This window comes from Phyllobates terribilis, unplaced genomic scaffold (assembly GCF_046119375.1).
Source record: "Phyllobates terribilis strain yellow unplaced genomic scaffold, ASM4611937v1 Scaffold_4__5_contigs__length_816908805, whole genome shotgun sequence".
NCBI lineage: Eukaryota > Metazoa > Chordata > Amphibia > Anura > Dendrobatidae > Phyllobates > Phyllobates terribilis.
In genome coordinates this window covers 270,918,546-270,945,331 of record NW_027362764.1, presented here as the reverse complement: position 1 = coordinate 270,945,331, position 26,786 = coordinate 270,918,546, and positions in this window count along the sequence as shown.

The window sequence follows — 26,786 nt, the reverse complement described above, 5'->3', positions numbered from 1 at the left end:
GGGAATAGTAGAAATACTCATACAGCATCTCCGCCTAGTGGGGGCTGCCAGTAGCTATGTTAGGAGACTTGCTTGTTCAATCTGGAGCCCAGAAGATTATTCTTCTGTCTGGGGGCTGCTGGACAATTTAGGAGAAGCAACTGTGCCATAGGAGCAGGGGCGTAACAACCATGGTTGCAGAGGCTGCAATCGCGACCAGGCCCGTAAGGGTGAGGTGCCCGCTGACGCCCATACTAACCTCAACTGCATGTGCTTCGTCGGATGCACATTCTGCTGAAGTGTATTGCAGTGCAGAGACCCATCGGGTCCGTGTGTGGCAATACATGCTACTGGCCAATCAGAGGCCAGCAGCTGACATCGGCGTGTACGTGACTGGGGCGCATTTCAGTGATGTCATGCGCTCTCGTCAAGTCAGCTGCCGGCTTCAGAAAAGGACGCCGCACGGTGGGGGAGCAGATGGGAGATGAATATAATTGTGTATATAATTAAAGGGGGCCCAGGATAAGGGACATACATATATACCAGGATGGGGGGAGGGGGGGGGGGCAGTCCAAATCTTGCATAGGGTCTCATCAGACTCTAGTTACACCCCTGCTTGTGAGTTGTGTATATTTGGGGAGGGTTTTTTTATTTATATTTAAGGGCATAAATAATTTTTACTAATTGGATTCCATTACAAGTTTTGCACCTTTTGCCTTCTATAATCTGTGTGTGGTACTGTCTATTGCTGGCTGCAGAATGAGTTATCTGAGAATCCATCAGTGAGCTCATTCTGATGGTCTGACAGGAGAGTTTTTAGGTTTTTTTCTCTCTCTTTTTCTGACTTATAATCACAGTCCACATCAAAGCCGCTTTTTCACTGAAACGAAGAGCCTGTGGAAGTCAAACTGTCCAAACTATTTAATAAAACCCAATTGCACAAGTGATTAGTAGTGCCAAAAACATGCATTTACGTAGCAAAAAAATGTCCTCAAACATGGACAACCCCACTCAGAGCTAATTGAAAGCAAAAAGCAGTTGCGTCATGTATTATTATTGTAATTGCTTCCCTTAAAAATATGATAAACTTCAGGGATGCAAAAAACGTCCAATATTTCTCTCCCTTGTCCATACACTGTGATGTGCACAGCTCACATTGTGCCAAAATATCTATCAGGACAAGCTTTATAACTGAAAACTCCACTCACTGCAGCATTGCTATTAGCTCAGGGACCACTATCTATGTAGTCCTTGATGTCAGGCTCTCCTTATAGGAGTCTCATTTTCATGTTGAGAATGATAAAACTGCCCAATAGAAGTGAGAAGAAAAAGACGTATAAAGCACTAAACTTAATCTGAGGGTACAAATATTACTTTCTGAACATAGTGCCATCTAGCAATCAGTAGTGGTACTGCTATTTCTCTGATGTAAGAAGAGGTATATACTACAAGGGTAAACTACTTTCGGTTCTACAGCAACTTCTATAGCTATTACTATTAAAAAAAATTCCAGCTATATTTTGTAACAATTTAATGAAAATATAACAAAAAAAATGTGAATTCCCTTATAGTTTGAAAGGAACTTCTCACCATAAAAATGCTTTCTAATCTAGTGGCAACATGTTATAGAGCAGAAAGACTTGATCTGATTGATAAATAGTTTTTTGGGGGAAAGAGGGGTCCAGTGGGTGGTCCCACTCAGTGACTGACAGCCTTCAATGCATTAGTGAGCCGACAGAGTTAGCTATCAGTCAGTGACTAGGAACACTGGACTCCTAAGTGAACCAATATTAAAATGAATCTTTTCCAATAAAATTACAAATTTTCTGCTCAGCACCACCTGCTCTATAACCTGCTGCCATGGATTGGCCAGTGAAAGGTTCCCTTTAAGTTCCATGCATTTAGGTTTTGAAATCTGTGCCAAGCTGGAGTAAATTATATATTATTCTAAAAAGGACCGATATAGTATCAGTGAGATAACCAAACCAATAGTCATCATCAGCAGGAAATCATCCAAAAGTCTTCTGTAGGAATTCATAGGGAGCGATTCATCAAGTCCTGCAATTCTCATGCCAGTCTTGATGAGGGGAGTTTTGGAGCGGACGCCGTATATTAGAAAATAGCTTGGATTATGGCATCAAATAGATAGGGATTTAGATCATTTTACTTTCGCCTTCAGACCACCCCTTTAGTGGCATCTCATTCAGTATGGCTGGCGATTTTTTAACAGTTTTCTTAGTTCAAAGCAAACCTGAAACATTATAACAGTGGCAAAAGCACAAGAAAACAAACAAAAACCTTATGTTAATACACCCTAAAGCCCCATACACATTAGCCTAATGTCAGCTGCGCTTGCTGATATCAACAGGTTTAGCCAACCCCATAAAGTGTATGAGGACACCAGAAAACTGAGCATTGAGAGATGTCAATTGGGCATGTTTGGTTTTGGATTGTCGATTGCTTTGTTCTCCCAGAGATAAGCCCCCCTGCAGAGATGTCTGTCGGCAGTTTTCTTATAAAGAATGCAGGAGCGCTCGGCCAAACGACTGCTCCTGTGTCGGCCAAGATGGCCTTTGGCTCACAGCCATCTAGTGTGCATGGGGGACTTTAGACCTTTGTCGCATTAAGTTAGAACCTTCTGTCAGAGGTAGCTGTCTATAGGATTCCTAAAGCTACACTTTAGATGCAAGGCTCTAACATAACTCACTGTAAAGTTATACACCTGCACTATACAAAATGCCTCTGTATACAATTAAGCAAAGTAAAAGTAGATCTAGCTACACGCTTAGCGTTTTCCTTACTATTTCAATACGTAAATAATGACATACAATCCCCCATAGGCTCTCACAAAGCATGTTATTCCTGGTTTTGTAGTATGCTCCTGTATAAAATAGTATTATCTGCCACACGATTCTGTGTATTAGCACAACAAATTTTAATGAAGTATTCCAGGCTAACAGCCACCAAAAGGATGTAAAAAGTACATGTAGGTTATTTATTGCCTTTCCCCAATAACGCTTAGTGCCATTATTTATTGACATTATGCACTTACATTTTTTTACGTTTTATAGTAAAACCTAAGAAAAATTTAAAAAAATTCAAAAATATGCAATAAGAAAAGCATATTATGTTCCCATAAAAGCTCCAAGGCACAGACAAATATCGCCCATTTTTGCAGACAAAATAATTCCTACAGATGGACACGAGTTATTAATGATTCTACGTGTCATTTCAGTAAATATCCCTTGCACTGGGATTGCTGGAATTACAATCTGGTTAAAGCTGTTTGTTGCGGGTCTGAACAAAGAGCCAAAGTACAATACATAGTATTCTTCATCTGGCCGTGCTTATGATTGCATGAGTCTATGTTTAGATGTAGGATTATTTTTGTTTGTGTTTCTTTTTCTCCTATAATGATATCCGTCTTAACCTCTTAGGGCAATAAATTGGCCTTGTCTGTATGTACATTGTAAAAGTCTGAGAGATAATCAATGTAATCAATGTGATCAGTCTGTCATTGTCAGCCTAAATTGCTGGTTATTTATTAGCATTCCATTTCTTTCTTGGCTTGACGCGCTTAACAGTAGGCTTTCATGTGCTATTTTGGGGTGAAAATTGCATTACAAAATGTTGTCATGATAAATGAAAACATTTATCTAATGTGGGTTCTCTAAAGACAATCATTTCTGATATTTTATTGGATCTGTGTGATTATTGTAGTTGTAGAGCAGTTTAGTTGTTTTTGTTGTTTATCTTTATTGTTACATTTCATAAAATATTATCACCTACAGCATTTTGATATTAGTTATTTCCATAGTAGAAGCAGATATCTTCTGTGTTATACAATCAATATCTGCATGTAACAGCAGTGACCTAAGCTAGCTCTGATCGCTGCAGTTGAACCATTTAGATGCCTTTGTCAATCACTGAGATTGAAATTTAAAAGGAATGGTTGAGGCTGGGGGTATACACTGGGCTGCTGATGCATTACCATGGCAGCCAGGAACCTAATGAAGGCCCATGTCGCTGTCATCTTGGTACTGCTCTGAAGCCAAATCACAAACAGGGCTTCATAGGAGAATATCACTTTTTCTTACGTACTGCATTGCAATATGTAATATAAAGAATCAAATCGCAGGATCCACTCCCCTAAGGAAAGTGAAAGCCAAATTAAAAATAAAAAAAAATGTTTAAAAAATGTATTAAATTTTTTTAATATATATATATTGTAAGGCAGCGCTCGTCATCATACTGGGGGTAACTCGCTTCGCTGCGTCAATCAATGCACACGTGCAATGTCTTTACGTTTTTCACACAGTGTTGCAGTTTATTATGGCACTTCATAAACCGCTGTTCACACACAGTTCATCTTAGTCCGCCACCGGCAGGTTTACACACATAAACAATTCATGAGCCAAGTGGCACACCGGCCCACTTGCTCCAGGGTACAGCTTACGGCAAGGTAATAAAGTAGCAATGTTCATATCACAATGTCCATATAGCACCGGGTATTACCTTTGCCGGGTATAGCTGTCTCAGTCCGTTACTCTGCCACCACTGTGGCTCTGCGGCTTCCCAGGTAGGGGTCTCCAGCCGTCGTTCCCTCAAAGGCCACTGACATCCACACAGGATCCAGGCTCTGCCTTCCAGGACTCTTACTCAAGCCGGCTCTCCCTCAAAGGCCACTGACATCCGCACAGGATCCAGGCTCGACCCTTCAGGTACCAGGCTTCACTTCAAAGCCGCTGCCTTCCAAGGCCACTAGCATCCGCACAGGATCTAGTCTTTGCCTTCAGGCTGCCAGGCTTCACGGTATCACGGTATCCCACACACATGGGGAACAGGCCTCACGCTTCTCACACCGAACACACCTGTCTCAAATTAAGCAGGTTTATATATGCTGTGCACAGACAGCCACATACTGACAGGACCTGTGTGATGTCACAGTCATGTGATCAGTCAGCTGTGTGTATAGGTCCTGTGTGCTGTCCCAGTCAGATAAAGGGGAAGGTACATGGTCCGGTAAGCACATCCTGGACCATTTACAGTAATGCTAGCAACCTGCTGCATTACATATCCCCCCCCTCTGTTCAAACTTGTGGGGTTGAACACATAATATACACAATAACATTATAACCCCCAGCTCACATATAGACCATGAACTTTACAATTGTGCTACTCAGCCCCTGGAACCTTAGGTCAATGACCTTAGCCCATTCCTTAGGGACCTACCATTTGTCACTGTCACTGACTTCGCCAGGTCACCTTTCCGGGTCGTAACTTTGTCAGGTCTCCCCCGCTCCCAGCGGTCAGTTGTAAGCTTGTCAGGTCTCCCCCGCTCCCAGCGGTCAATACAGCAGCGCGACTCACATGCCCCGGTATCTAAGGTCCGGTTCGACTCCGTACTGTCCCGTCCTCTATTGGGTCGTTTGTACGGGCTACTCAAACCTGAGTTACTGGAGGTCTCACTACCTCTAAACCCACGCCCACTACTCTCAGGACATCTTGAAAGGTCCCTAACTTCAGCTGTAGCTGTTCTGTTATTTAGGGGGCCCTTTCTCTGTCGGGTCTCACTATTTCTAGACGGCTCCCATCTTCTGCTGCTTAGATGATGCTGTCTATCTACTCGCAGTCTAGCGAGATTCAATTGTTCTACCTCCTGCAGGTAGGTCACTCGGTACTCAAACAGCATGTGTATGTATTCTAGGCTTTCTTCTGTTCCTACAGCGGAGAAGGACACCATGCCGTCTTCGTCTGGTATGCAGTCCTGTTGATCACGTGGACTGCTTACTCTCATCACACCAGACTTTTTGACCATCCTCTGCATGGCTCGACCGCTTCTCCCAATGAGCTTTCTCACCAGAACATGAGGCACCCGGATGACCTCTTCACGCATACTGTGAGCTTTCCTCCTAAGCTCCAGTTGTCTAACGGCTTGCTCCGTCTTCAACCGGAGAAACCGCTTCGTGCGAATACATCGCCAGTGCATATCACTTAGGATCGCCACCCTCTTCACTGTGACTTCGGTCGTGGACAGGACCACCAGCTGTTTAGCTTTTGAGGTCAAGTACACCTTACAGGCTCCCACAGCCTTCTTAAACTCTTCATGCACGGACTCACGGGTGCATAGTTCCCTCAAGTCCTGGGGTACATCTACGAGGCACTTGTACCGAGACGTTTCGGTCTCACCAGTGGTTTCCAGACGATCAACCAGCTCAGGTTTCAGGGACAACTGACTTCCAGCTTCTTCACCCTGGACGCTTCCCCTGAGCTGACTCACAGCTACCACTTCACAACTTTTCGTCTTGACCACCTCAACTTCACCTTTATCTTCCAACACCATACTTTTAGCTCTCCTCAGGTCCACCTTCTCAGGGTCTAAGGGAGTAAGTGCAACTTGTTTGCCTTTTCCCTTCTCCAAGGAGACCTCGTTCACCACGTGACACTTTGCTAGGCGACCTTTGAGCTCTAAAACTTCTCCTTCCAGCTCAGTTACTCGCCTCTCAGCGGCCCGTCTCTGAAGCTCTTCCTGTTTCAACTGCTCTTCCAGCAGCAGAGCTCTCTCAGACCTTTCCGTCTCCAATGTGCCCACTCGGCTCTCAATAGCCAGTCTCTCATGCTTCTCTTGCGTCCACTGGGTTTGTAGCAACTCCTTGAGCTCCCTGATCTCGGCTCTTACTTCCACCGAATCATCCAAGCTCGCATCACTCGAGGAGGTATCTGTTTCACACCTCCCCTCACCAGCGGCCAACTCCTGGCCCTGGTCTGTGGCTTCTCTGACGGACTCCTCCATCTTTTTCCGCTCAGCTTCCATCTTGCTGACTGTTTCTTTAAGGCACGTCTCCGCCCTCTGGAGAGTATCACAGGACATCTGTAGCTCCTTCACCTGAGCTTCCAGATCTAGGGTCTTTCCCCGGAGACCATCATTCTCCTCACGGGTGTCTTGCAGAGTGGTCTCAACGACTTGGCGAACTTGCTCTGCACCCGCCTTATCCTCCTCTAGTTTTTCCTTCACCTTGAGGAGATCCTCATAATCTCTCTTACTCTGTTGCAGTTCCCTACTGCGTTCACCACACACCTTCTTGGAGTCACACAGCTCCTGGTTGAGCTGTTTGCGCAGTCGTTCTAGGATTTGTTCACGTCCAGAAACACCATCCTGCCGCGCCTCCTTCTCAAGCTTCAACTGCAAAACCTCTTCCTTGATTTTGCAGCGGTCCTCCTTAATTGCGTAGAACATTTCCTTCCAATGGTTAATTTCCGCGTTGCTTCCCTCCACGTCTCGCTGCCAGTTCCTCATAACCTGGTATATTTTCTGCTGTTCAGACTCCAGGTTCAGCTGGTCTGCGGACACGTCACTCTGACACTGTTGCCTGATAGGCTCCAGTTCCTGGTCATGACTGGCCACCTTCTCTTTCGGGGCTGTCAGATCCTGATCCGTCAGTCTCAGTACCGTACCGGAGGTTGCTACTGGAAACGTCACCTCCTCTTCTACCTCTAAAGGAGGATCCACACTTGAAGCATAGGCACACAGTACTACATTCTTTTTATTTTTATTTTCAGCCAAGTCTACAGGAGCAACCTTTTTGTGGCCCTTGCGCCGTCTACGAGATGGGGACTCTCTCACCTCGTCTAGCCCCTCCTGACTGAACTCACTTTTTACTTTCGTAGTGTCACAGTCAGCTACGGGGTCTGTGTCACTACCCATGGTGTTGTGGACTAACAGGTCACCTCCCACTTTGACGTCACCCCCTTCTACTGGAGTTACCCCGTTATCAACGGTCACATTGTCATTTTTAGGAGGCACCAACCCACCACCAGTAACAATTTTCAGTTTTCTACACTCCACACTCTTGTGAAAATCCGCCCCTTTTTTAGACTCCGCCCCCTTTTTAACAACCACACCGGCAGGGTAATTTTTACGCAAAAAATCAGCAGTAGTCTTAGGACTCAGTTCACAACATCTCTTACCACCTCCCCGGGCACTCTGGAACAACACTGGCGCCCCCGGAGAGTCCATAGAATGGTCCACTGCAGCCATTCCATATGGTGCCCACAGCTCCTGCGGTTCCTGCACCATGTCCAGTAAAAGTTTCCCAAATACCTGCTCCGGTCCCAACCGGTCCTTCAACCGCTCAATAGCTCCAGACAGATCTGCTGCTTTACTCACAGCCATCGCGGTACACTGTTCACACTAGCACTTCATCGCTCTCCCGGAAAAATTTTCGTGGCCCCACCAAGCCACCGCAAAACCGGATTTGAGTGCGATGAGAATCTTCGCAACCCCGCCGAGTTGCCGCAAGATGCTTTATACTTCGTGAGCCCCGCCGAGCCACAGCAAACCAGGTTTGAGTGCGACGCCAATCTACGCAACCCCGCCGAGTTGCCGCAAGATGCTTTATCCACACTCGTCGTCCTGTGCCGTTGCCCCTAGCAACCGGGGTTGTCATTGCCACTAGCAACCGGGCTGCCGTTGCCCGCACTCTCGAACCATATGTAAGGCAGCGCTCGTCATCATACTGGGGGTAACTCGCTTCGCTGCGTCAATCAATGCACACGTGCAATGTCTTTACGTTTTTCACACAGTGTTGCAGTTTATTATGGCACTTCATAAACCGCTGTTCACACACAGTTCATCTTAGTCCGCCACCGGCAGGTTTACACACATAAACAATTCATGAGCCAAGTGGCACACCGGCCCACTTGCTCCAGGGTACAGCTTACGGCAAGGTAATAAAGTAGCAATGTTCATATCACAATGTCCATATAGCACCGGGTATTACCTTTGCCGGGTATAGCTGTCTCAGTCCGTTACTCTGCCACCACTGTGGCTCTGCGGCTTCCCAGGTAGGGGTCTCCAGCCGTCGTTCCCTCAAAGGCCACTGACATCCACACAGGATCCAGGCTCTGCCTTCCAGGACTCTTACTCAAGCCGGCTCTCCCTCAAAGGCCACTGACATCCGCACAGGATCCAGGCTCGACCCTTCAGGTACCAGGCTTCACTTCAAAGCCGCTGCCTTCCAAGGCCACTAGCATCCGCACAGGATCTAGTCTTTGCCTTCAGGCTGCCAGGCTGCCAGGCTTCACGGTATCACGGTATCCCACACACATGGGGAACAGGCCTCACGCCTCTCACACCGAACACACCTGTCTCAAATTAAGCAGGCTTATATATGCTGTGCACAGACAGCCACATACTGACAGGACCTGTGTGATGTCACAGTCATGTGATCAGTCAGCTGTGTGTATAGGTCCTGTGTGCTGTCCCAGTCAGATAAAGGGGAAGGTACATGGTCCGGTAAGCACATCCTGGACCATTTACAGTAATGCTAGCAACCTGCTGCATTACAATATATAATATAATATATACATATAGTATCTCACAAAACTGAGGACACCGTTCACATTTTTGTAAATATTTTATTATATATTTTCATGGGACAACACTTAAGCTATGACATTTTGATACAATGTAAAGTAGTCAGTGTACAGCTTGTATAATAGTGTAAATTTGGTGTGCCCTCTAAATAACTCAACACAGCCATTAATGTCTAAACCGCTGGCAGAAAAAGTGAGTACACCCCTAAGTGAAAATGGCCAAGTTATGCCTAATTAGCCACTTTCCCTCTCCGGTATCATGTGCCATGTCATGTGTTACAAGGTCTCAGGTGTGCAAGAGGAGCAGGTGTGTTAAATTCAGAGTTATCGCTCTCACACTCTCTCATACTGGTCAATGGAAGTTCAACATGGCACCTCACGGCAAAGAACTCTGAGGATCTGAAAAAAAGAATTGTTACTCTACACAAAGATGGCTTAGGCAAAAAGAAGATTGCTGACACCCTGAACCTGAGCTACAGAACGCTGGCCAAGACCATACAGCGGTTTAACAACACAGGTTCCACTCAGAACTGGCCTTACCATGGCCGACCAAAGAAGTTGAGTGCAGGTGGTTCAGCGTCAGATCCAGAGGTTGTGTTTTCAGAATAGACGTATGTGTACTTCCCACATTGATGCAGAGGTTACAGGGTTGAAGGGTCAGCCTGACAGTGCTCAGACCATACACCGCACACTGCATCAAATTGGTCTGCATGGCGGTCGTCCCAGAAAGAAGCCTCCTCTAAAGATGATGCACCAGAAAACCCACAAACAGTTCGCAGAAGAAAAGCAGACTAAGGAAATGGATTACTGAAACCATGTCTTAAAGTCTGATGAGACCAAAATAAACTTATTTGGTTCAGATGGTGTCAAGCGTGTGTGGCGGCAACCAGGTAAGGAGTAGTGTTGAGCCACCCCCGTAGTGTTCGAGTTCGGTTCGGTTCGTCGAACACCCGTGTGTTCGCCGAACTGTTCGTCGAACTGTTCGTCGAACACCTTCGAACACCGTTAAAACCAATGGCAGGCAAACAAAAACACATAGAAACACATAGAAAACACCTTCAAAGGTGTCCAAAAGCTGACAAACTGCTCAGAAGACATAACTAACACATGGAAAAGTGACAAGTACATATAGTCATGCGAAAATAAAAGAGGTGGAGGAGTAAAAGGAGGGGGAGACACAGATATAGGCATGTCATGCCCTTCTAAAATCCAAAAAGTGAGAAGCCGACACGGCCAGTCCGCTCCTGCCCGTGCCACCTCCGTGTCGCCGGGTTTGTGCCAGAGCCGCGGTGAACCCTGACGGCCAGCCCCCCTCTCCCAATACTGGTGACTGTCCGCTGGTGGGTCGAGCGAGCCCCCCTGTGGTGGAGGCAGCTCTAAGCTTTTTAATTTAAATTGTCTCTCTAATTTGAATGAATACACTTTAAATCCATTTACAAGGATCTATTGGAGGGCAAGTCTCATGCCAGCAGCCGCGGTAATTCCAGCTCCAGTAGCGTCCACTAAAGCTGCTGCAGTTAAAAAGCTTTTATAAGGATCGAGCTCGGCTGTCCACCGCAAGGCATCCTACTGCCAGTCCCAGCCCCTATGCCTTGGGGTGCCTCCTGATGCTCTTCACTAAGTATCCCATGGTCCCGAAGCATTTCCTTTGAAAAAATTAAGTGTCTAAACTACAGGTGGTGCAGCTTGCTTAACAGCCGGGATAATCCGCTCACTAGCAGACACTGCTACTAGGCACAAAGTATTTCCTGGGCTAGATGCAGTTAAAAATTTGTAATTAGATACTCTCGTTGGATGCTGAGAAAGCATTCCATAGAGTCTCCTGGCACGCCATATATGATTCTCTTAAAAAGCTTGGGGTAGGGGTCTAGGGGACCCTTTTATAGCCAAAATCACGGTCCTGTATCGCAATACGTCACCTAGGCTGAAGATAAATGGAACTGTAGCACCCTGAGGGCTCGGTTGCTACAGACGTATTGCACCTCACCCAGAGGTGTGATATCTCACTCTCAGGTAAGGATGGAGTGTGGATCAGGACCCGACACCTGCATGCATTACACCACATTGCCGTGGGGCAGGGCGACCAATATGCCCCTGAGATGGGCACGACAGTCCCTGTCCCTGGCTGGAGTGGGGGGAGGGAACACTGAGGAAGGGGAACCCTGTAGTGCAGGAGCAGGGAGGAAGCAGTTCCTGGGTGCATTGAGAAGGGAGTATAAAAGGTGGGCACCATCTTAGTTCAGTGCAGAGAAGTCTGAGCAGAAGTGGCAGGGAGCAGGGGCTCTGCATGAGCTCTGCTCCGGAGGCGGGCCTAGTAACAGAGGCCCAGGCCTGGAAGAGGGAGAAGGAAGGAAGAGGAGCGGAGAAGGCTCCAGGAACGAGGAATGAAGGGATCCCAGGGGTGCGGACGGGCGAGTCGCCACCGCACGCCCGAATCCACCTGCGTGGAGGGGTCAGGCCAAAGGGGGAGACCGGTCCCCGAACTAGTGGAGGCAGGAAACGACCCTCAGCTAGAAACCGGAGGCTCTGACATTTTATGTGGCGCAGCCCCTCGCTACACCCGCTAGGAAGGCACCACATAGGGTCAGGGAAACTGGCGCCAAGTTTACCAAGAGGAGGCCCGAGGCAGCCAGACAGAAGTGTTGGTAAGAAAGGCCAGACAAAGGACACACAAAGGGGGTCCTGTGAAGTGCTCCAAAGTTATCTGGGAGTTGTCTGAGCCCCTCACCTGGTGAGCACAGTACGACGTGGGCAGCCGTTACCTGCAGACGTCGTCTGGATACTAAGAACTGTGAGTAAAGGCCCTGAACTGCATCACTGACTCCGTGTCGTTACTGCTGCTGCCCTGCACCATCACCCCCATCCTCCGCATACACTGCCCTGAGGCTATACTCCTCCCGTGGGGAGTTATGCTACGCTCTGCTGCACCCACAACACCAGCCTCAGTGGTCTGCCCTGTAGCGGCAGTTCACTCTGACCGCAATCCACGGGTGGCGTAGTCGGACATTTAAACATGAAAACCACATAAATAGTTCCGCCACTGGTTTGACCGCCCTGAGCCACGGAACTGGGTCGCCGCCACGAAGACTACAACCACCAGCATCCACCAAAAAGGGTCCGGCTCCGGGTGTCCCAAGGCCCAGGGGGTGCGTCAGAACATTTTCATCACCTTTCACAATCACCAATGGGACAAGGCAGTGATGTCCTCTGTCCCCTCTCTTATACATCCTAGTGACGGAGCACCTGCTCTCATCAATTCGCCATAACCCCAATATTAGGTGGATTGAGGTGGGAGGCACCGAGTACAAGTGCTCTCTATTTGCTGATGATGTCCTAGTATATATCACTCAATCACATATATCCATCCATGCTGTTATGGCTGAAATAGATCACTTTGTTACATGGTAAAATTTTAAAATCAATGCAGCGAAGTCTGAGGCCCTCGATGTCTCCCTCCCCAAATCCATATAGGATTCCATCCAGTCCAACTTTCCCTTTGCCTGGCCCTCACAGGGTATCAAATACTTAGGAATTCCTATTCATAGAGACCTCTCCCATCTATGTTATCTTAATTTTGGGCCCTTTATTGAACAACTCCATACAGACCACGGTTGGCAAGTTAGAACTGTAAGATTCACTACGTGAACCACTGGTGTTTTGTGGAAAAGCACATGTACACTGCGTTCCAAATTATTATACAAAAAGTGTTTAGGAGTGATAAGGGAAGAATTTGTTTGTTTGTCAGTTAAACTCATTGATGGTGATGTGTGTCAGGGCTCTTTATATCACTGTAAGCAATTGCAGACACCTGTGCTAATTAGTTTGGCAGGTGTGTCCAATGAAAGGCAAGACTACTTAAGAAGGCTCTCTCACATTATTAAGCAGCCTACATTTTCTGCCAAAATGGGAAAGAAAAAGGATGTGTCGGCTGCTGAGAAGCAACAAATTGTGGAGTGTTTAGGTCAAGGCATGACTACAATCAACATTGTGCGATGATCAGGATGAAGTGTCTTGGCAATCAAGAAGTATGTAGCTGATTCACAGTACACACGTGTGCGTGCTGATAAGGGCAAATTGAGGACTCTTTCCTACAGGCAATTACGTCAGGTTGAAAGAGCAGCGGCAAAAAAGCCTTGTCATAGCAGCAGACAAGTTTTTGAAGCTGCTTGTGCCTCCAACGTCCCCCGAACAACAAGATGCAGGGTCCTTCAGAGGTTTGCAGCTGTGCATGCGCCATCCTGTCGACCTCCTCTATCCACTTCACACAAGCAGAAACGGCTCCAGTGGGCCAAACATTACATGAAGACTGATTTCAAAGCTGTTTTGTTCACGGATGAGTGCCGTGCAGCGCTCGATGGTCCAGATGGATGGAGTGGAGGATGGCTGGTTGATGGACACCCCACGCAAACACGGCTACAGCGCCAACAAGGAGGAGGTGGAGTAATGTTTTGGCCTGGAATCATGGGGAGAGAGATTGTCGGCCCCTTTAGGATCCCTGAAGGCGCTAAAGATGAACTCCATAATGTATGTGGATTTTCTCAAACAGCACTTCCTGCCATGGTTCAAGAAGAAGAACCGTGTATTTCACAGCAAGATCATTTTTCTGCATGATAATGCACCATCTCATGCTGCACATAAAACATCTGCATCTCTGGCTGATATGGGCATAAAAGGGGACAAACTTATGGTGTGACCCCCATGCTCCCCTGACCTCTACCCCATTCAGAACCTTTGGAGCATCATTAAAAGGAGTGTCTATGATGGCGGGAGGCAGTTCACATCTAAGCAACAGCTCTGGGAGGGTATTCTGTCCTCATGCAAAACAATTGAAGCAGAAACCATCCAAAACCTGACAAATTCAATGGACGAGAGAGTTCAGAAGCTCCTTTCGAACAAGGGGTCCTATGTGAAAATGTAACATCACCTAGAATAAAGTTTTGAGTTGAAAACTGTTTGATTTCAGTTTCTAACAACCTGCTAATGCTTATAATTTCAAAAATGACCATTTTTTTGGTCTTTATTAAAATGAAAAGGTTGATCGAAAAGTTTGGGGGATCTAAGAGTGTGGCAACCCAGTAGTCATGATTACTTCGAATTCTGACAATATGAGGGTCATGCTGCAGGTAGTGCAGCAAGAAGGCACTTATGTGCCTTGCGCATCTCGGAGCCCCAAAATTATTTTCCGGGCTAGATGCAGCTAAAAATTATTTTTAATTTTAAATCTGGTGAAGCTTTAGTATAGATGGCCTAATAGGATCAGTGCTGCACACTGCTACAAAGCCCAAATTATTTTCCAGTCAAGATACAGATAAACATGATTAGTAATTTGAAAGCTTAAAACGGTTGGTAGGGTGATTTTAACCAATCATCAAGCTTTTACTCTCCCCAGGATGACACAGGGGTAGAAAAGTCGTTTCGGATCCATGATTTGTTCATCTTTATGAACGTGAGTCTGTCTACATTATCAGTGGAGAGCCGCGTGCGCTTATCTGTCAGCACACCACCAGCAGCGCTGAACACACGTTCAGACAGAACGCTGGCTGCGGGGCATGACAAGATCTCCAAGGCGTAAGTGGCTAGCTCCGGCCATTTATCCAGATTGGAAGCCCAAAAAGAGCAAGGGTCCAGTGACACAGTCGTGGCTTCAATGTTTACTTGGAGATACTCCTGTACCATCGTCTCTAGGCGTTGACTATGTGTCAGACTTCTTGTCTCCTGTGGCCTTGCAAAGGATGGGCTAAAAAAGTGGTGAAATGATTCCGCAAAATTGATGTTACCAGCAGATACTGTGGTTCTGTTACGGTTTGAGTGCTGAACACTTGACGGTCCCACGGTTGGCAAGTTGGAACTGTGAGATTCACTACGTGCACCACTGGTATTTTGTGGAAAAGCACATGTAAGATTCTGCAACAGTCTCTGCTGATACTCCTGCATGCGTGCATCCCTTTCTATGGCAGGAATAATTTCTGCAAATTTACTTTTGTACCGGGGATCTAACAGTGTGGCAACCCAGTAGTCAGGATTATTTCTAATTCTCACAATTCGAGGGTCATGTTGCAGGTAGTGCAGCAAGAAGGCACTCATGTGTGTTGCGCATCCAGGAGCACCAAGTCCCTGTTGTGTTGGTGGCGAGGTAACAATCATGCTTCCTTCCTCTGTCCTCTCCCCCCAACCTCGCACAACAGAAATGTGATCAAGGTCTCCCTCATCTGATGAGTCTTCCATCAGTTCGTCCTCCACTTCTTCCTGGGCTCCTGCACCTTCCTCACTAGTTTGGCTGCTACCATGCGCCCTGGTAAAACCATCTCCCCCACCCTCACATGCCTGCCGCCTTGGTGCTGCCGACCATCTGGACCTTGCAGATGTTAGCCCTTCCGCATACAACTCCTCCTCCTCTACTTCCTCCACCTCCTCTTGTGCCACCACCTGACTCCGAATTCTGTTTAACATGTGCTCCAGCATGTAAATCACCGGAATAGTCATGCTGATAATGGCATCGTCAGCACTAAACATCTTCGTCGCCATTTCAAAACTGTGCAGAAGGGTGCATAGGTCCCTGATCTGAGACCACTCCTCCAGCGTGATTTGCCCCACCTCTGAATCTCGTTGGCCCAGGCTATACGTCAGAACGTATTGCACCAGGGCTTGTCGGTGCTGCCACAGTCGCTGCAACATGTGCAGAGTTGAATTCCACCGGGTAGGCACATCGCATTTTAGCCGGTGAAGTGGCAGGCCCAACGACTTCTGTAGAGATGTAAGTCGCTGAGCTGCGGGATGCGAATGGCGGAAGTGAGCACACAGTGACCGTGCCCTCTGCAGAAGGCCATCTAGTCTGGGATAGTGGGCTAAAAATTGCTGGACAACCAGGTTCAACACGTGAGCCATACAAGGCACGTGTGTGACATTGCCCCGGCGAAGGGCCGCACCCAGGTTTGCAGCATTGTCGCACATGGCCTTCCCTGGTTTCAGGTCCAGTGGAGACAACCATTCATGAAATTGGTTCTCCAGAGCTGACCACAACTCCTCAGCTGTGTGACTCACATTTCCCAGACATTTCAATGTAAAAACCGCCTGATGACGTTGAGCCCTACTGCCAGCATAGTAAGGAGGTGTGCAGGATCCCTTCTGCGCAGTTAGAAAGCTTGTGGCATGACCAGACAGGCTTTGGGTGCAGGTGGAAGACCGAGAGGAGGTTGAGGAGGCAGAAGCAGTGGAGGAACTTTGACATAAAGAGGATTGACACACAACTCGTGGGGACGGCAAGACTTGGACAGCAGCCCCTTGTCCTGCTGTCACCATAGTTACCCAGTGCCCAGTCAGCGACATGTAACGCCCCTGTCCATGCCTACTCGTCCAAGTGTCTGTGGTGAAATGCACCCTGTCACACACAGAGTTTCTCAAAGAAGCGGTGATGTTGTGTGCGACATGCTGGTGGAGCGCAGGCACACCTTTCTTTGAGAAGTAGTGCCGACTGGGCATCTGGTACTGGGGCACTGCGACGGACATAAGGTCTCGAAAATCCTCTGTGTCCACCAGGAGGAAAGGCAGCATTTCTGTAGCCAAGAGCTTGCAGATGGTGAAATTCAACCTCTTAGCTTTCTCATGGCTAGGAGGAAATGGTCTTTTACTTGTCCACATCTGAGGGACCGAGGGCTGGCTATTGTGCTTAGACGGGGTTGATAAGGGTGTCCCCGGCAAACTGCCGGTCTGTGAGGAAGATGCAGGCGGACATGTTAGGTTGCCTTGATCCAAAGGTGGTGCTATCGATGTCGGACAGCGCTCAACACCAGCTGGTGTTACCACCTCTAAAGAAAATGATGACCTGCCAATCACGCTGGCTGTTGCGGGTAAAGAGGTGGCAGGTCTGCGCCCCAAAACAGGTGTGACTGCTGTCCCCCCAGTCACAGAGGATGAAGAGGCCGCGGATGCACAAGATATGGCAGACGGTGATTGGCCCGGCCGGCTAGGCCCCATTGTAGCACACTGAGCTTCCCACTGCAACTTATGCTTCATGTCCATGTGCCGGTTCATGCATGAAGTACTCAAACTATGTATTTTTTGGCCTCTACTTAGCTGTTGCTGACAAATGTTACAGATAACACGAGTTGGGTCATCTTTATCGATCTGAAAAAATGCCCAGGCTATGCAAGGCTTAGCACCCATGCGACCTGAAGAGCCACCACGACTTGTGGTGAGAGGCAGAGTTGTGTTTGAGGATGCAGTTGTTGACGTGCTTCCAGTACTACGTCTCTGTCCAGGAAGGCGCAACCTGACCTCGTCGTCACTAGCATCTTCCTCCACCTCCTCTGCTGACCTCATCTCTTGGCTGACTGTGGGTTGACAGTAAGTGGGATCTCCGACCTCATCATCATCACCCTGTGCGTTATCACACCCGTCATCCTCAGAGCCAACCTGTTCCTGCCCTGACAAAAAACTAAAGTTGTCGCTCCAATCAGGTATTTGAGTCTTATCATCGTCTTCCTCATTGTCTCCACCAACAGGAGTTACAGTTTGGGAATGAGGGTCTACATTATGGTCAGAACCTTCTGCGTCTGGTCCTGGATCCAACTCATAAAGATTCTGGGCATCAGTGCAGATCATTTCCTCGTCTGGATTCACAGAAGCGCTGGAGTCGACCTCTGATTCCCAGGCTATAGTATGAGTAAACAGCTCTGCAGACTCAACCATCTGTTCTACCTCATACTCAGACGGGCAGCTGGAGATTTGGGAGCTGTGAGGAAGCAAGTGCGATTTGGGTGACACCTTTGAGGACTGGAGTATTTGTGATGTTGAAGTTGATGTGGAGGAGAGCCCACTTAAAGGAGCACTTGATATCCGTTGAAGCACCTGCTGTTTTTGTGCCTCATCTGGAATTTGTAGCGATTGGCGTGGCCGTAAGAAAGGGATCTTATCACATTGTCCGCTAAAAGAAGTAGACATTTTAGTTTGGCTGGAAGATGGTCTTTCTTCTGCAGATGTTACTGTTGCTTTAACACCTACCCCACGGACACAACCTTTTTTCCCCTTCCCAACACGCCTATTCCCCTTTCCACCAGCAGCAGGCCTTTTTCCACTCATTTTGGTGGTTAACTAATTCACAACTCTGGAGTTGTTTGCACAAAAAAACAATGGATGGTAACCGAGCAGAGCTGAGTGGCCAAACTGTGGTATTAGGCCAAAACTATTGGCTGGGTTAGATGCAGAAAAAAATTATTTTGAATTTGCAACCTGATGGAGGTCAGTATAGATGGACGAATACAAATAGTCCCACACACTGCTAGAAGCCCAAATATTTTTTCAGAGGTACTGTAGATGCAGAAAAAAATTATATTCAATTTGCAACCTGCTGGAGGTCAGTATAGAAGGACTAATAGAACAAGTCCCACACACTGCTAGAAGCCCAAATATTTTTTCAGAGCTAAATGAAGAAAAAAATTATTTTTAATTTGCAACCTGATGGAGGTCAGTATAGATGGACTAATAGAAAAAGTCCCACACACTGCTAGAAGCCCAAATATTTTTTCAGAGCTAGATGCAGAAAAAAATTATTTTTAATTTGCAACCTGATGGAGGTCAGTATAGATGGACTAATAGACCAAGTCCCACACACCGCTAGAAGCCCAAATATTTTTTCAGAGCTAGATGCAGAAAAAAATTATTTTTAATTTGCAACCTGATGGAGGTCAGTATAGATGGACTAATAGACCAAGTCCCACACACTGCTAGAAGCCCAAATATTTTTTCAGAGCTAGATGCAGAAAAAAATTATTTTTAATTTGCAACCTGATGGAGGTCAGTATAGATGGACTAATAGACCAAGTCCCACACACCGCTAGAAGCCCAAATATTTTTTCAGAGCTAGATGCAGAAAAAAATTATTTTTAATTTGCAACCTGATGGAGGTCAGTATAGATGGACTAATAGACCAAGTCCCACACACTGCTAGAAGCCCAAATATTTTTTCAGAGCTAGATGCAGAAAAAAATTATTTTTAATTTGCAACCTGATGGAGGTCAGTATAGATGGACTAATAGATCAAGTCCCACACACCGCTAGAAGCCCAACTATTTTTTCAGAGCTAGATGCAGAAAAAAATTATATTCAATTTGCAACCTGCTGGAGGTCAGTATAGAAGGACTAATAGAACAAGTCCCACACACTGCTAGAAGCCCAAATATTTTTTCAGCGCTAAATGAAGAAAAAAATTATTTTTAATTTGCAACCTGATGGAGGTCAGTATAGATGGACTAATAGACCAAGTCCCACACACTGCTAGAAGCCCAAATATTTTTTCAGAGCTAGATGCAGAAAAAAATTATTTTTAATTTGCAACCTGATGGAGGTCAGTATAGATGGACTAATAGACCAAGTCCCACACACTGCTAGAAGCCCAAATATTTTTTCAGAGCTAGATGCAGAAAAAAATTATTTTTAATTTGCAACCTGATGGAGGTCAGTATAGATGGACTAATAGACCAAGTCCCACACACTGCTAGAAGCCCAAATATTTTTTCAGAGCTAGATGCAGAAAAAAATTATTTTTAATTTGCAACCTGATGGAGGTCAGTATAGATGGACTAATAGACCAAGTCCCACACACCGCTAGAAGCCCAACTATTTTTTCAGAGCTAGATGCAGAAAAAAATTATATTCAATTTGCAACCTGCTGGAGGTCAGTATAGAAGGACTAATAGAACAAGTCCCACACACTGCTAGAAGCCCAAATATTTTTTCAGAGCTAAATGAAGAAAACAATTATTTTTAATTTGCAACCTGATGGAGGTCAGTATAGATGGACTAATAGACCAAGTCCCACACACTGCTAGAAGCCCAAATATTTTTTCAGAGCTAGATGCAGAAAAAAATTATATTCAGTTTGCAACCTGATGGAGGTCAGTATAGATGGACTAATAGAATGATGCTATGCCCAAAAGATTTTACTTCACTAGGTGCAGTAAAAAAATTGGTATTCTATACACAGGTGTTATATCTTGCAACACAGATAGGCTACTCCACTGACTAACACACTCTGCAATAGGCCAAAAAGGATTAGCTTTGCTAGATTCAGCCAAATGCTGTGAAAAAAACTTGCACAGCACTGGCACAGACCTGCCTGGCAAAAACTGATAGGAACTCATGTAACCTAGTCCTGAAAAGGACTCCAATTACAATTAGTCTTTACTCCCACAACCTATCTATTTAAGAGCACAGACCTCCCTGATAAAAGTCGTAGGAAATGCTGTAACCTAGTCCTTAAAAGGACTGCAATCACAACTATTCCCTACTCCCAAGCTATCTGTATATTTGTGCGAAAATTGGCTTGAAATTAACAAGGTATAGCGCACACAGCAACAGCGGTGCCGTCTAACACGCAGCTGCAGCAGTGAGAAAATGGTGGCGACGGGGAAAATGGCTTGGTCTTATAGGGCAAGGACATGTGACATACACTGCCAATGACACATGCCCTTGCTTGTGTGAAAAAAAGCACTTCGCTCCGTGTGTGCGCTGCTGATAGGCTGACAGATTGCACCTCCCCACTGCAAATGCGGGAAAGAGAAAAAAAAATGGAGATCTTCATTGTTCCTGCAGAGATCCATCCCCTGCCCCTCCCCCCACCCCGCTGTACACTCAAACTGCGTATTAACATTAATTTTCATCATTACTGAGAAAAAATCCAGTTATGATTTTGGTGCACGAACAGTTATCGAACATAACCTCGAACAGCCGAATTTTTCTCAAATTGTTCGTGTTCGCCGAACGGCTCGAACACCGCCCAAAACAGCTCGAATTTGAGATTGGCGAACAGTTCGAGTAGAACAACGCTCATCTCTAGTAAGGAGTACAAAGACAAATGTGTCTTGCCTACAGTCAAGCATGGTGGTGGGAGTATCATGGTTTGGGGTTGCATGAGTGCTGCCAGGCTTGAGGGAACCATGAATGCCAACATGCACTGTGACATACTGAAGCAGAGCTTGATCCTCTCCCTTCGGAAACTTGGCCGCAGGGCAGTATTCCAACATGATAATGATTATAAACACACCTCCAAGATGACCACTGCCTTGCTAAAGAAACTGAGGGTAAAGGTGCTGGATTGGTCAAGAATGTCTCGAGACTTAAACCCTATTGAGCATGTGTGGGGCATCCTCAAACGGAAGGTGGAGGAGCGCAAGGTCTCCAACATCCACCAGCTCTGTCATGTCATCATGGAGGAGAGGAAGAGCATTCCAGTGGCAATCTGTAAAGCTCTAGTGAACTCCATACCCAAGAGATTAAGGCAGTGCTTGAAAATAATGGTGGCCACACAAAACATTGACATTTTGGTCACAATTTGGCCATTTTCACTTTGGGGTGTATTCACTTTTGTTGCCAGCAGTTTAGACATTAATGGCTGTGTGTTGAGTTATTTAGAGGACACACCAAATTTACACAGTTATACCAGCTGTACACTGACTGCTTTACATTGTATCAATGTGTCATATTGTCACAGGTGTGTCAGGTGTGACAGACAATCGTTCTGGATCTAGTTGTAGAAGGTCATTGCACTTGGCTCTACAGGCACCTTCTTGACCTTTTCATCTCTGTAGTGTAATGATATCCTTCTCCCTTTAGGACCTAGCAGTGACCTCCACCTTCTGTTGCTAATTGACACCTTTGCTGGATGTTTAACCCTAGAACGCATACCTGGGGCCTCGCAGGCCCGCCCTGTTAATTGTTTTCTATTTTCTGCAAGATTTCTTTAGTTAGAATTTTGAAACTCTAGGTATTCCTCAGGTATATAGTTGTTTGTCATTTCCAGTTGGTCATTTATTTATTATTTGCACACGGGCCTAAAAGGCCCCAGGTATGTGAAAGTGTAGATTTTTATGGTCATACGTTGTAGGGTTAAACACCTTCAGTCTCTCCAGAGAGTCGCCAGTGATAGTTTTATGTTCCTCTGTCCAGGCTTGAAGTACCAGTAGTTGGTTAGTGTCTTCTTGGAGTTCCTTTGGAGGATAGTTGGCATGATCTCTCTGGTGTCTCTTCCCAAGCTAAGTGTTTCCCTTGACTGTTTACCTGTTTATCGCTAGTGGCAGTGGGGACTGACTAGTGCTCACCCTATCCCCTCCATACCTAGGGCCTATTGCTAAGGGCAGTCATGGATTAGGTTTCCTGCTCGGCGATAGGTGCGGAACCTATTTAGAGACGTTAGTTGAGTCAGGGTGACTGTCAGATCTGCCCCTAGGGGTCACCACTCCCCCTTTCCCTAGTGATTGGGCTTCCTCCCCCTCTTCCCATCGTTGTCCACTTAGTCTTTCCCTCAACTTGCGTGACAAATATCTTCAGTGTTGTTCCATGAAAAGATATAATAAAATATTTACAAAAATGTGAGGGGTGTACTCACTTTTGTGAGATACTGCATATATGTATTTATATACACATAAGTTTAAATCACCCTCTTTTAAAAGTTTAAAAGATAAAGATATAAAAAAAAATTAAAAAGTAAATATCTTTGGTAGTGGTGTGTCTATACAGTTATATGAAAACGTTTGGGCACCCCTATTAATCTTAAGCTTAATGTTTTATAAAAATTGGTGTTTTTGCAACAGCTATTTCAGTTTGATATATGTAATAACTGTTGGACACAGTAATATTTCTGCCTTGAAATGAGGTTTATTGTACTAACAGAAATTGTGCAATCTGCATTCAAACAAAATTTGACAGGTGCATAAGTATGGGCACCCTTATCATTTTCTTGTTTTAAATACTCCTACCTACTTTTTACTGACTTACTAAAGCACTTTTTTTTGGTTTTGTAACCTCATTGAGCTTTGAACTTCATAGCTAGGTGTATGCAATCATGAGAAAAGCTACTTAAAGTGGCCACTTGCAAGTTGTTCTCCTGTTTGAATCTCCTCTGAAGAGTGGCATCATGGGCTCCTCAAAACAACTGTCAAATGATCTGAAAACAAAGATTATTCAACATTGTTGTTCAGGGGAAGGATACAAAAAGCTGTCTCAGAGATTTAACCTGTCAGTTTCCACTGTGAGGAACATAGTAAGGAAATGGAAGAACACAGGGACAGTTCTTGTTAAGGCCAGAAGTGGCAGGCCAAGAAAAACATCAGAAAGGCAGAGAAGAAGAATGGTGAGATCAGTCAAGGACAATCCTCAGACCACCTCCAGAGAGCTGCAGCATCAACTTGCTGCAGATGGTGTCACTGTGCATCGGTCAACTATACAACGCACTTTGCACAAGGAGAAGCTGTATGGGAGAGTGATGAGAAAGAAGCCGTTTCTGCAAGCACGCCACAAACAGAGTCGGCTGAGGTATGCAAAAGCACATTTGGAGAAGCCAATTTCTTTTTGGAAGAAGGTCCTGTGGACTGATGAAACCAAGATTGAGTTGTTTGGTCATACAAAAAGGCGTTATGCATGGCGGCAAAAAAACACAGCATTCCAAGAAAAACACTTGCTACCCACAGTAAAATTTGGTGGAGGTTCCATCATGCTTTGGGGCTGTGTGGCCAATGCCGGCACCGGGAATCTTGATAAAGTTGAGGGACGCATGGATTCCACTCAGTATCAGCAGATTCTTGACAATAATGTTCAAGAATCAGTGACAAAGTTGAAGTTACGCAGGGGATGGATCTTTCAGCAAGACAATGATCCAAAACACCGCTCCAAATCTACTCAGGCATTCATGCAGAGGAACAATTACAATGTTCTGGAATGGCCATCCCAGTCCCCAGACCTGAATATCATTGAACATCTGTGGGATCATTTGAAGAGGGCTGTCCATGCTCGGCGACCATCAAACTTAACTGAACTGGAATTGTTTTGTAAAGAGGAATGGTCAAAAATACCTTCATCCAGGATCCAGGAACTCATTAAAAGCTACAGGAAGCGACTAGAGGCTGTTATTTTTGCAAAAGGAGGATCTACTAAATATTAATGTCACTTTTTTGGTGAGGTGCCCATACTTATGCACCTGTCAAATTTTGTTTGAATGTAGATTGCACATTTTCTGTTAATACAATAAACCTCATTTCAAGGCAGAAACATTACTGTGTCCAACAGTTATTACATATATCAAACTGAAATAGCTGTTGCAAAAACACCAATTTTTAGAAAACATTAAGCTTAAGATTAATAGGGGTGCCCAAACTTTTTCATATAACTGTAAATATCTGATCTTTCAAAATATAAAAAAGATTTAAACCATACATCAAAACATCAAAGGCTAAAAAGAAAAAAAAATCAAGATACCAGAATTGCTGTTTTTTATCTCCATACTTCCCCCAAAAAATGAAATAAAAAGCTGTCAAAAAGTCATTTGTACCCCAAAATGGTAAAAATACACCAAGTAAAAAAAAATAAGCTGTCACACATGTTGACCAGCAGAAAAATCGAAATGTCTCAGAAAATGGTGATACAAACCAAATTTGTTTTTTAAATGTTCTGAATTTTTTTTAAGCTCTGAATTATAAAACATTAATGTTTTTTATCATGTTTCCAGGTCATTATTACTGCACAATGAACACAGTAAAAACTAAATAAAAATACAATATTTAAATTGTTTTCTTTTCAGCATTTTTCTGCACTCAGATATTCTTTTCCATGTTTCAGTATATTATATGGTTGTCATTAAAAATTGCAACTTGTCCTATAAAAAATATAAGCTCTTATATCTTTATGTCGACAGAAAAATAAAAAGATATGTCTGTTGGAATAAGAAGAGGAGAAAACCAAAGGGAAAAGCAGAAAATCAAACATTCATGATGGGGTGAAAACATGTACAGCCTGATTATAAAATCAAATCTACACATAAGTACAGTATGGATCCTTAAAGAGGTGGTCCACTACATAATATACTGCGCCCATCGATTTAAACCTTGTAAACAAGTCTTTTTGTAAATACATACTGTAGCCAATTGTGCCTGTCAGTGGCGCTATCGCTGACCTCTCACTAGGCATCACGTGGCCCCGGCTGCAGCCTCGGCTGACATCCACGGATGTCACATCAAGTTCTGGATTCATGGAGGAGGGACCCAGTCGTTGGCACCCCCTGATTCATGGTCTGTGAGCGGGGTTTCACCCCACGTCACAGACCAGCATGCACCGTGCACATACAGCCAATGAAAGCAGAGGGAAAGCGCTTGACGTGACATCAGCGGATGTCACCAGAGGCTGCAGCCAGGGTCATGTGAAGACTAGTGAGCGGTCAGCGATAGCGCCGCTCACAGGCACAATTGGCAGCAGTATGTATTTACAAAAATACTTGTTTACAAGGTTTAAATTGACGGAGCAGTATGCTATGTACTGGACAATCTCTTTAACCCCTTAAGGACCATTGGTTTTTCCGTTTTTGCATTTTCGTTTTTTGCTCCCCTTCTTCCCAGAGCCATAACATTTTTATTTTTCCATCAATATGGCCATGTGAGGGCTTGCTTTATGTGGGACTAGTTGTTCTTTTGAACGACGCCATTGGTTTTACCATATCGTGTACTGGAAAACGGAAGAAAATTCCAAGGGTGGTGAAATTGTAAAAAAAGTAAATTCCATAATAGTTCACTAAATGCTAAAACTGACCTGCCATTATTATTCTTCAGATCATTACGAGTTTGTAGATACCAAACATGTATAGGCTCTTTTTTATTTAAGTGGTGAAAAAAAAAAACCAAAGTTTGTTAAAAAAAATGGCGCCATTTTTCGAGACCCTTAGCGTCTCTAGTTTTTGGAATCTGGGGCTGGGTGAGAGCTTATTTCTTGCGTGCCGAGCTGACATTTTTATTTATACCATTTTGGGATAGATACAATGTTTTGATAGCCCGTAATTGCATTTTATTGCAATGTTGCGGCAACCAATAAAACGTAATTCTGCCTTTTTGATTTTTTTTCTCATTACGCTGTTTACCGATCGGATTAATTATTTTTCTATATTGATAGATCGGGCGATCCTAAACATGGCTATACCAAATATGTGTATTTTTTTATTGTTTTATTTTGAATGGGGCAAAAGGGGGAAGATTTGAACTTTTATATTTTTTAAATTTTTTTTATATTTTTAAAAACTTTTTTTTTTAACTTTCCACATGTAACAATAGTTTCCTTAGGACACTTGAAGCTGCGATCATCCGATCACTTGTGTTACACATAGCAGGGCTGCAACCCTGCTATGTGTAACAAAAGTGCTCATCTGCTATGAGTGCCGACCATGGGGTGGCGCTCATATGACTTCGGCAATGACAACCACAGGGGTCTCCTGCAGACCCCATGTTGTCATGCCAACCCATCAGCGCCCCATGATCATTGATAGGGGCACCTATGGGAGGAACTAATCACACGCATCTGGTTTGCTCGAGTTAAATGCTGCTGTCAGAGATTGACAGTGGCATTTAACAAGTTAATAGCCATGGGTGGATCGCTATTCCACCCGCAGCTGTTAGGGGCAC